Below are 8811 nucleotides of genomic sequence, written 5' to 3'. Positions count from 1 at the left end.
TCCCTCCTCTGCTTCCCTCTCGCGCACACCACCGAGCGGAGCTCGCCGTCATCGTCGCCGTACCCATGGCCACCGGCCACCCCTAGCCTCGCCGATGCACCCAGGAGCTCCGCCTCGACCCCCTCTTCCTCCCCACCAATCCACAGCCCTCCGGAAGCCCTGCATCGCCGCCAACGCGCCGTCTTCAACCTCCGGATCCGACGGCCCCCTCCGGTCAATTTGCGGCCTCAGCACGTCCCCGGCTACACCGAGTTGCTCCCCCTCACCGCTGTGAGCTCCTGTGCTGTTTCCCCCTCTCCGTTCTCTCGTTTGCACACCACAGCTGCCACTTTGCCGACGACCGGAGCTCGCTGCCGCCGGCCATGCTGCCGTCGCGGCCATGGCCTGTTTCGGTCGCGTCCGAGCACGGCTTTGAGCTCGTGGGGCTCACAGGAAGCCCATGCGCAGCTCAGCTTGCCCAAAACCCCACCAGGGCCTCACGCCCGTTACCACCCGAACTCCGGCGCCGCCGCGAGCTCCGTTCCGACGAGCCCCGGCGTTCCCGCAGCCTCCCACCTACCCCATCAGATGCGGGAGAGCCCGGGCTACGCCCCGGTGCCCTCAGCCGCCGCCTCCGTCGCCTTTAGCGCAAGTCCGGCGCATTGCCGCCGCCATTTTGGTCGCCGCCAGCGTAAGTCCGGCGATGATGACGTGGGCATCATTAGCGGCTAACCCCCCCCCCACACTAATCAACCCCCTAGGCCACTGACAGCGGGCCCCACCCCTGGTCAAACCCCAGTCAGCGCTGGGTTTGACCGGGATTAGCTCCTGTGTCACTGACGTGTGGCCCCCACACGTCAGATTTGACCTGGAGGCGCCCAGTTGACCTGCTGACGTCATGATGACGTCAGGCTGGCGCATTAATTCAATTACTGGATTTATTTATTATTCAGAAAATTCCAGAAAATGCCTATGACTTCTAAAAATCATAGAAAATTAACCGTAACTCCAAATGAAATAAATTATATATGAAAAATTATCAGAAAAATTCAAGGAATCCATCTGTACCATTTTCATGCATGTTAGAACAACTTATAGCTGCTGTTTAGCACAAATCATATAAATGGCATCTGAATAATCACATATGGAGTTTGAATTTGAATCTTGTATTCAAACCAACTTCATTTAATCTGTTGCTAGTTGCATTAGCCCAAAACACATTCATTTTGCCATGTCATGATCATGCATCATATTGTGCATTGCATTGATTGTGTTCCCTTCTGTGTTGCCGGTATTTGTCCCCTCTCGATAGACGTGATACCGATGATGTGATCGTTGACACTGATGAAGACTCAATGTTATCTTCAGAAGTGCCAGGCAAGCAAAACCCCCTTGTTCATTCCGATAAAATCCCACTCTCTCACTCCTGCTCTCTTTTACTGCATTAGGACAACATCGATTCATCTGTTACTTGCTGCGGTAGCTGAACCCCTTTATCCTCTGCATGACCTGTCATTGCCACAGTAAATAGATGAAACCCACTAGTATGAGTAGGAGTTGCTTGAGCCCTGTTGTGCCTACTCATTCTTGCTTGTTTGTCATGCCTGCTACTGCTTAGAGTTGAGTCAGGTCTGATTCATCGGGGATGAATCAGAGGCGTGTGAATCTGTCCTACTGTGTGTGAGCTAAGCGTGTGAACACGATTTGGTAGAGGTAGCGGTGAGAGGCCATGTAGGAGTACATGGTGGGTTGTCTCATTGCAGCCGTCCTCAGGAACTGAGTTCTGTGTTTGTGATCCATGATTCAGCTACTACCACGCATTGGGCCCGAAACCAATGGACCCTCTCGGCTTCTTAATCACCCTTGTCCTCTGTCCAGGAGTTGCAAGTAGTTTCTGGTGTTTGTAGTATGCTGGAGGCCGTGCACAGCGCTGACCGTAGGGGTGGGCTGTGATGCGGTAGGCACGTGGCACGGTGTACCGGGCGCCCGTTTGGTGTCTCGGGAACCCTGTTCACATCGTTTGGGGCTGTGAGCGAAACTCCGGCCGGATCTCCTCATGGATGGAACCCGAATAGGCGATAAACCTGGACTAGAGACTTAGGTGATTAGGTAGGTCGTGGCCGACACCCACGTTGGGCTTCCGCTTGAAGGTTGCCGAGTACATGTCGTGTAAACGGCGGTAAGTGGTGAGAGCGTGTGTGAAGAAGTACACCCCTGCAGGGTTAATATCATCTATTCGAATAGCCGTGTCCGCGGTAAAGGACTTCTGGGTTGCTTATATCAGTTCATAGACAAGTGAAAGTGGATACTTTAAAATACGCAAGATAAGCGTGAGTGCTATGGATGGCGTTCTCGTAGGGAGACGGGAGCGGATCCATAGTGGTGTATTGATATGGTGAATATGTGGACTCGTGTGCGCCACCTCAAAAGAGTCGCTTGCAGTCGTAGTTAGGATAGCCACCGAGTCAAAGCTGGCTTGCTGCAGTTAAACCCCACCACCCCTTTGTTGATAATGATGCATATGTAGATAGTTCTGATGTAAGTCTTGCTGGGTACATTTGTACTCACGTTTGCCTATTTTATGTTTTTGCAGAGAGACTTCGGTCTCGCTAGTAGTTCCACGTGGACTTCGACGTTTAGCTTGATACCTCAGCTACGATCTTGTGCCCTCGGCAGGATCTGATAGATAGTCAGGCTTCTCAGCCTTTTTTCATTTATAGATGTCTGTACTCAGACATGATAGCTTCCGCGTGTGCTTTGATTTGTATGCTCTGATTGTTGGGTCATGAGACCCATGTTTGTAATATCTCGCTCCCCGGAGCCTATTGATTAAAATACTTGAGTTGTAGAGTCATGTTGTGATGCCATGTTGTATTTGCACATATCGAGCATATTGTCTGTATGTTATTGAAATGCTTGGTATGTGTGGGATCTGACCATCTAGTTGTTTATCTTTAGTAGCCTCTCTTACGGGGAAATGTCTCCTAGTGTTTCCACCGAGCCATGGTAGCTTGCTACTGCTCCGAAACACTTAGGCTGGCCGGCATGTGTCCTTCTTCGTTCCTGTGTCTGTCCCTTCGGGGAAATGTCACGCGATGAATACCGGAGTCCTGTTAGCCCGCTACAGCCCGGTTTACCGGAGTCCTGCTAGCCCAGTGCTACATCCTGGATTCACTCGCTGATGACCGACACGTTCGATGCTGGGTCATGGATGCCTGTCCCTGTAAGTCTGTGCCACTTTGGGTTTACGACTAGCCATGTCAGCCCGGGCTCCTTATCATGTGGATGCTAGCGACACTGTCATATACGTGTGCCAAAAGGCGCAAACGGTCCCGGGCAAAGGTAAGGCGACACCCGTGGGAATACCGTGCGTGAGGCCGCAAAGTGATATGAGGTGTTACATGCTAGATCGATGTGGCATCGAGTCGGGGTCCTGACAGCGTTGGTATCAGAGCTTGACTGCCTGTAGGATTACCAAGCCAAACTGGTCGAAGTTGAGTCTAGAAATTCTTTAGTTATATAAGGGAATTGATTGTGGGATGGAACGTAAGGCTCTTTTTACTCCTTATACCTCATGCCCTTCTGATCTGAGTCATCTTATCTTTCCTACGGGGTTAAGAAACTAGGCTATCTCTTCTTTCTATCAGGATCACGTGTTACTAATCAGTGGACTTATAAGATTGTTGGATTTAAGTCTCAATTCAGTTCCTACTACTTCCGTATGATAATTGTTGATCTCGGAACCTTGATATTGTGCTTCTAAGTGGTTATGCCACCATTTTTGTGAATGTCTCAAATCTTTTCCGAGCATTTACAGCCGTTATGCTGTCCGAGTCATTCCAGGTTTCTAAGTAGTCTGATGCATTTGCAAAATCCTTTCCCTCTGATTTCGATGTTCCTTTATGCCAGCTCAATCACACTAATTGTTGAGTTGAGGTATTCTATTGCCTTGACCTTGTGTTGGAGTTACTATTATGACCCTAGGTGTCTCAGGGGATCATCTAGTAGTCTAGCCATGATTTATGTTCCAGTGTGATGACTCTGGCCGTCATTATCGAAAGCATCCCGTGATGCCGTTTAGTAGTAGGTATTCTATCCCTGGGTTTTGAACCCGAGATTCACCCTACTTGCTTCATGTTGATAGTTTTGCTCGTTCCTTTAGGTTATTAGTAACCTTTGCATTAGTCCTCGATGTTCGTGGTATTCCTTTCTTCCAAATACTATGAACCGCTTATGGCAGATATTCCTCGCTGATCGAAAGATCACGATCAGAGTGCTCTCGATGGGTTCTCGATTCTACATTGTGACTCTGCCAGTTCTACCTTTCTGCATGGGTTATCCGGAAGAAATATGTGGAATTCGTTCGACATGCTAAACCATGCATCCACAACTCAGAAAATCGTATGTTCCTTTGAGTTGTCCCTCTTTAGTTGTCTTCTGACCCTCGTCTATCAATTGATAGTCAAGAGTATGCGTGCATTCGTTCGTCGATGCCTATTACCCTTGTGGTCCGCCAAGCCATTCTATTTCAGAATGAATAGGAGAAACAAACTCCAGTACCTCATCCATATTTAGGATTGGGTCAAAGTAGTTGTGTTCCGCAGATCAAGTTACAATCCAGCTTCTGGTCTGCTCTACCCTGAAGTATTACCTTCTTTATGACAGGAATTTCATGAGAATTGCACCACCTTTTGTGAATTCTTGACATAGTGATACTTCTCGCCATCCTTTTTCATTCCTCGGTTCCGTGTTGTTGCAGCCGGAGTACCGACAAGTGAATCGTGATGTGTGAAATCAATACTCCTAGCAACCTTGTTGCTTGGTAGTTAAATGGACCACAACCTCATTCTTAGCGTGCTGATTATTGAGTCATCATTCTAAGACTGATCGTGCTACCTAGTCCTTATTTCGGTGCACCCTTCGATTGATGAGTTAGGATCTTGTCAAGTCCTCACTCATTTGATCATATCATCTTGCCCTCAAAAGCGAGATTGTTCTCGAGCTTAGTAACATACCGGTGGTTCGTGATTTTCCGAATATCTTCTCAGAAGTATTACCAGGTTGTCCCCTGACTGTTATGTTGAGCTCGTGATCAAGTTGGTTTCTTGTGAACCACCTTCTCTCCAATAATCGGTGTTAGATATCCCTGAGCTAGTTGGTTAAGCTAGACAACAACTTGGAGAGTTGGAGGATAAAAGCTTGCCTGACTTAGTTCATTCCAAAGGGATAATCTTGTGTAGTGTGTGTTGAAGAAAGATGATATCTTCATCGATTGGCCCCTGTGATCAGTTGCTGGACCTATTGTCTTATCAATCCTTTGATTTGAGTGTGGGCTATCGTCAAATCAAATCAGTACCAACGATGCTCGTAATGTTGTCTTATTCGTGGTTGATCCCTCGAGCATACACCATTACATCTTTGGTCTAACCAATGCTATCACCGTGTTCACCTAACTATGGAATTCCTTTTAAAAGGAAACCCGGATGAATTGTTGTTGAGCCCATTGACAACATCCTTATTCCCTCCATGATTTGTTGAACATTAAGCTAGTGTTGGAAACTTTTGAAAGCATTTCTTCATGCTAGTTCATGAAGCATATGTTCGAATGTAAGAAGTGACTTCCTCCAGTCCATGTGCATTTGATGCAAGTTGCCGCCGTGGATTCGAGAAAGTCAATGTTGTTTCCTTTGGAATCATCCCAAATCAGTCATGCATACGTGCGAAGTATTCTGTGGTTCGGAGACTTGCAACCTCCATTCTATATGGGTCCCTAGCACACCAAGCCACTGATTGATTTGTTCAAGATTAATAAGTTCTAAGTGCTAGTCCCGAAGGTACCAGACGGATTTGTACAAAACTTTGATATCCTCGCTGATGGTTCCCCCTCCTGAACTCGGTAGTGTTTTATTATAAGACTACTTTGTGGTCATGCTTGTCTGGGACAACGTGTTCACATGTTTGTAGCAGAACCAGCTCATGTTTTGGAGCTTACTATCGTAGTTCATTTCCCGAGAATCTCGCAACGTCATCTCGTCGATTTGTGTTGCAAACTTTCATTTTTCTTTCTAGACTTGATGAGTCTGGGATATCCTGACACCAACCAGATCTGAATCTCAGGCAGATGTGATGGTTGGAACATTTCCCAAGAATTATAATATTGGTCTCTCAATAACCGGCAAGGTGGATGTCGTGGCCAACACACCCATCCGGTAGACCTATTATTATAGTATCTTGTTTGAGGAAGTTGGCCACCTCCCATAGGGATTTCGTAGGATTACTCCCTAGTTGCCCCTATGGATTTCTGTGTTCCGAAGTCCGACCTTTTTACTTGATGTTCTAGATATCAAACCATATCTATGAATGGGTTATACTAGCACGTCAAGGAGAACATTAGAAGCGGAGTGCTAAATGTCTCTCGGTCGATCATCCAGATTTTGTTTCCTTGGCCTCGCTAGGATGAAATCTGAGTTGATGTTATCTTCCTATGCATCTGCATCGTCCATCGTTGTTCATCATGGTGGTATGTTGTGTTGCCAGGATCCTTGACACGGATGTTGGTAAAACCTTGATGAATATGGAAATGCTCAAGTTCTTGAGAGCACGCACAAGCGCTACGTGTTATCATCGGCTCTAACTGGGTTTGCTCTCAGTTTCCTCGGCAATGATATGACCTACTCAAACAGTGAATTAACTCTCTAGTGTTGGGCTCTTCCCCAGTTACCAGAATCATTCCCAGCATTTGCATTTTGTTCCCAGCTTGCACCGCCAATGTGCCATTCTACCATGGGTCTCTTCCATTTCCGGTGATAAGCAAATTCATCCATTGCGTTGTCTTCAACAAGGTAATCCACATCATCCAAGTCCGAGTATGCCATTCTACCGAACCCCTCCAAACGGTCACTCAAGAATTGCCTTAGGCTGGTATAAAGAGTTTCAATGATCTCGGTATCAAAAGTAATTCTTCTTGCCACTTAAGGGGATTTATCTTCGAGTCACCTTCCCTAAGGTGCATCATTATGGTGTCATGTCAACTTAACTCGTCGCTACGTTGGCAATCGATTACCACCTTCTTAAGTGTGGAATTATTGTCCACCTAGTGAACCTTCGTCATCCGTATTCTTTCCACCCCTCCTGATGTGTATCTCGTGTCTCAACCCGAGAGATGGTTCTAAGTCTCATTCCGTGAGTTAATCCTGAGTTGTTCGACCTTCGAGAAGACCGATCCTTCTAGAGTTTTCCTTTCCTCTTCTTGTCAGGATTAGCTGAAGTTCTCAGAGCAAGACGACAAGACAAAGATGGTGTTCAAATCAACGTTCATTTGAAGTGCAACCTGCATCGTGAAGATTGTACTAGTTTGCGTTTCCCCTTCACCTTACCCTACGCTTGAATCTCGAGACGAGATTCTTGTTTAGTGGGGGTGAGTTGTCACATCCCTGGCTGCTGGTAGTGCTCTAGGCTAGCTCATGTGTGCATCATGTTTAAATTCTGAAAATTTGAACTGAGGGAATTTTGGAAGCCTCAAAAACTTAAATAAAAGAGGGGCAAAAACCCTAGAAATCTCATTCATTGCTCCAAAATGCTCTTCTTAAATGTTTGATAATTTTTGGTATGGGTTCTGGTCCCAACCAAAATATTGAACATTTTTAAGGAATTATTTTGGGACTTTGAATTTAAATCATTAGCTATTTGAATTTGAATTATATTCATATAACTAGAATAAATTTCAAATACCCCTGAAATATTTTATAAGCTTTTGGAAAAGTCCATCTAGCAATATAAAATATTCAGAGGAGCTTTGGCATTGTTTGAATTATTATTTTTAATTCAAAACAGTGGCAAAAGAATTAAATAAAAGAAAACAGAACTGAAATAGAAATAAAAGAGAGAGAGAGAAGGAAGTACCTGGCCTTACCTGTCCAGCCCAGCCGGCCCAGCTCCCCCACCTGGCCAGCCCAGCCCGCCACCGCTACTCCCCCCCTGTCGTCTTCCTCTGCCAGTAGGCAGAGGCGAGGCGTGGCGCGCGCCCGAAGAGCGCCGGCCACCTCCTGCTTCGCCGTGGCAGCCTCCCCGACTCCCTCGCGACGCCACGGAGACGCCCTCGCCCCCTGCACCTCTCCTCTCTCCCCCCTGGACCCCATTCCCTCCTCTGCTTCCCTCTCGCGCACACCACCGAGCGGAGCTCGCCGTCATCGTCGCCGTACCCATGGCCACCGGCCACCCCTAGCCTCGCCGATGCACCCAGGAGCTCCGCCTCGACCCCCTCTTCCTCCCCACCAATCCACAGCCCTCCGGAAGCCCTGCATCGCTGCCAACGCGCCGTCTTCAACCCCCGGATCCGACGGCCCCCTCCGGTCAATTTGCGGCCTCAGCACGTCCCCGGCTACACCGAGTTGCTCCCCCTCACCGCTGTGAGCTCCTGTGCTGTTTCCCCCTCTCCGTTCTCTCGTTTGCACACCGCAGCTGCCACTTTGCCGACGACCGGAGCTCGCTGCCGCCGGCCATGCTGCCGTCGCGGCCATGGCCTGTTTCGGTCGCGTCCGAGCACGGCTTTGAGCTCGTGGGGCTCACAGGAAGCCCATGCGCAGCTCAGCTTGCCCAAAACCCCACCAGGGCCTCACGCCCGTTACCACCCGAACTCCGGCGCCGCCGCGAGCTCCATTCCGACGAGCCCCAGCGTTCCCGCAGCCTCCCACCTACCCCATCAGATGCGGGAGAGCCCGGGCTACGCCCCGGTGCCCTCAGCCGCCGCCTCCGTCGCCTTTAGCGCAAGTCCGGCGCATTGCCGCCGCCATTTTGGTCGCCGCCGGCGTAAGTCCGGCGATGATGACGTGG

Source organism: Triticum dicoccoides, chromosome 6B (genome assembly GCF_002162155.2).
Source record: "Triticum dicoccoides isolate Atlit2015 ecotype Zavitan chromosome 6B, WEW_v2.0, whole genome shotgun sequence".
In the NCBI taxonomy this organism is placed as follows: domain Eukaryota; kingdom Viridiplantae; phylum Streptophyta; class Magnoliopsida; order Poales; family Poaceae; genus Triticum; species Triticum dicoccoides.
This window is presented reverse-complemented; position numbering follows the sequence as displayed.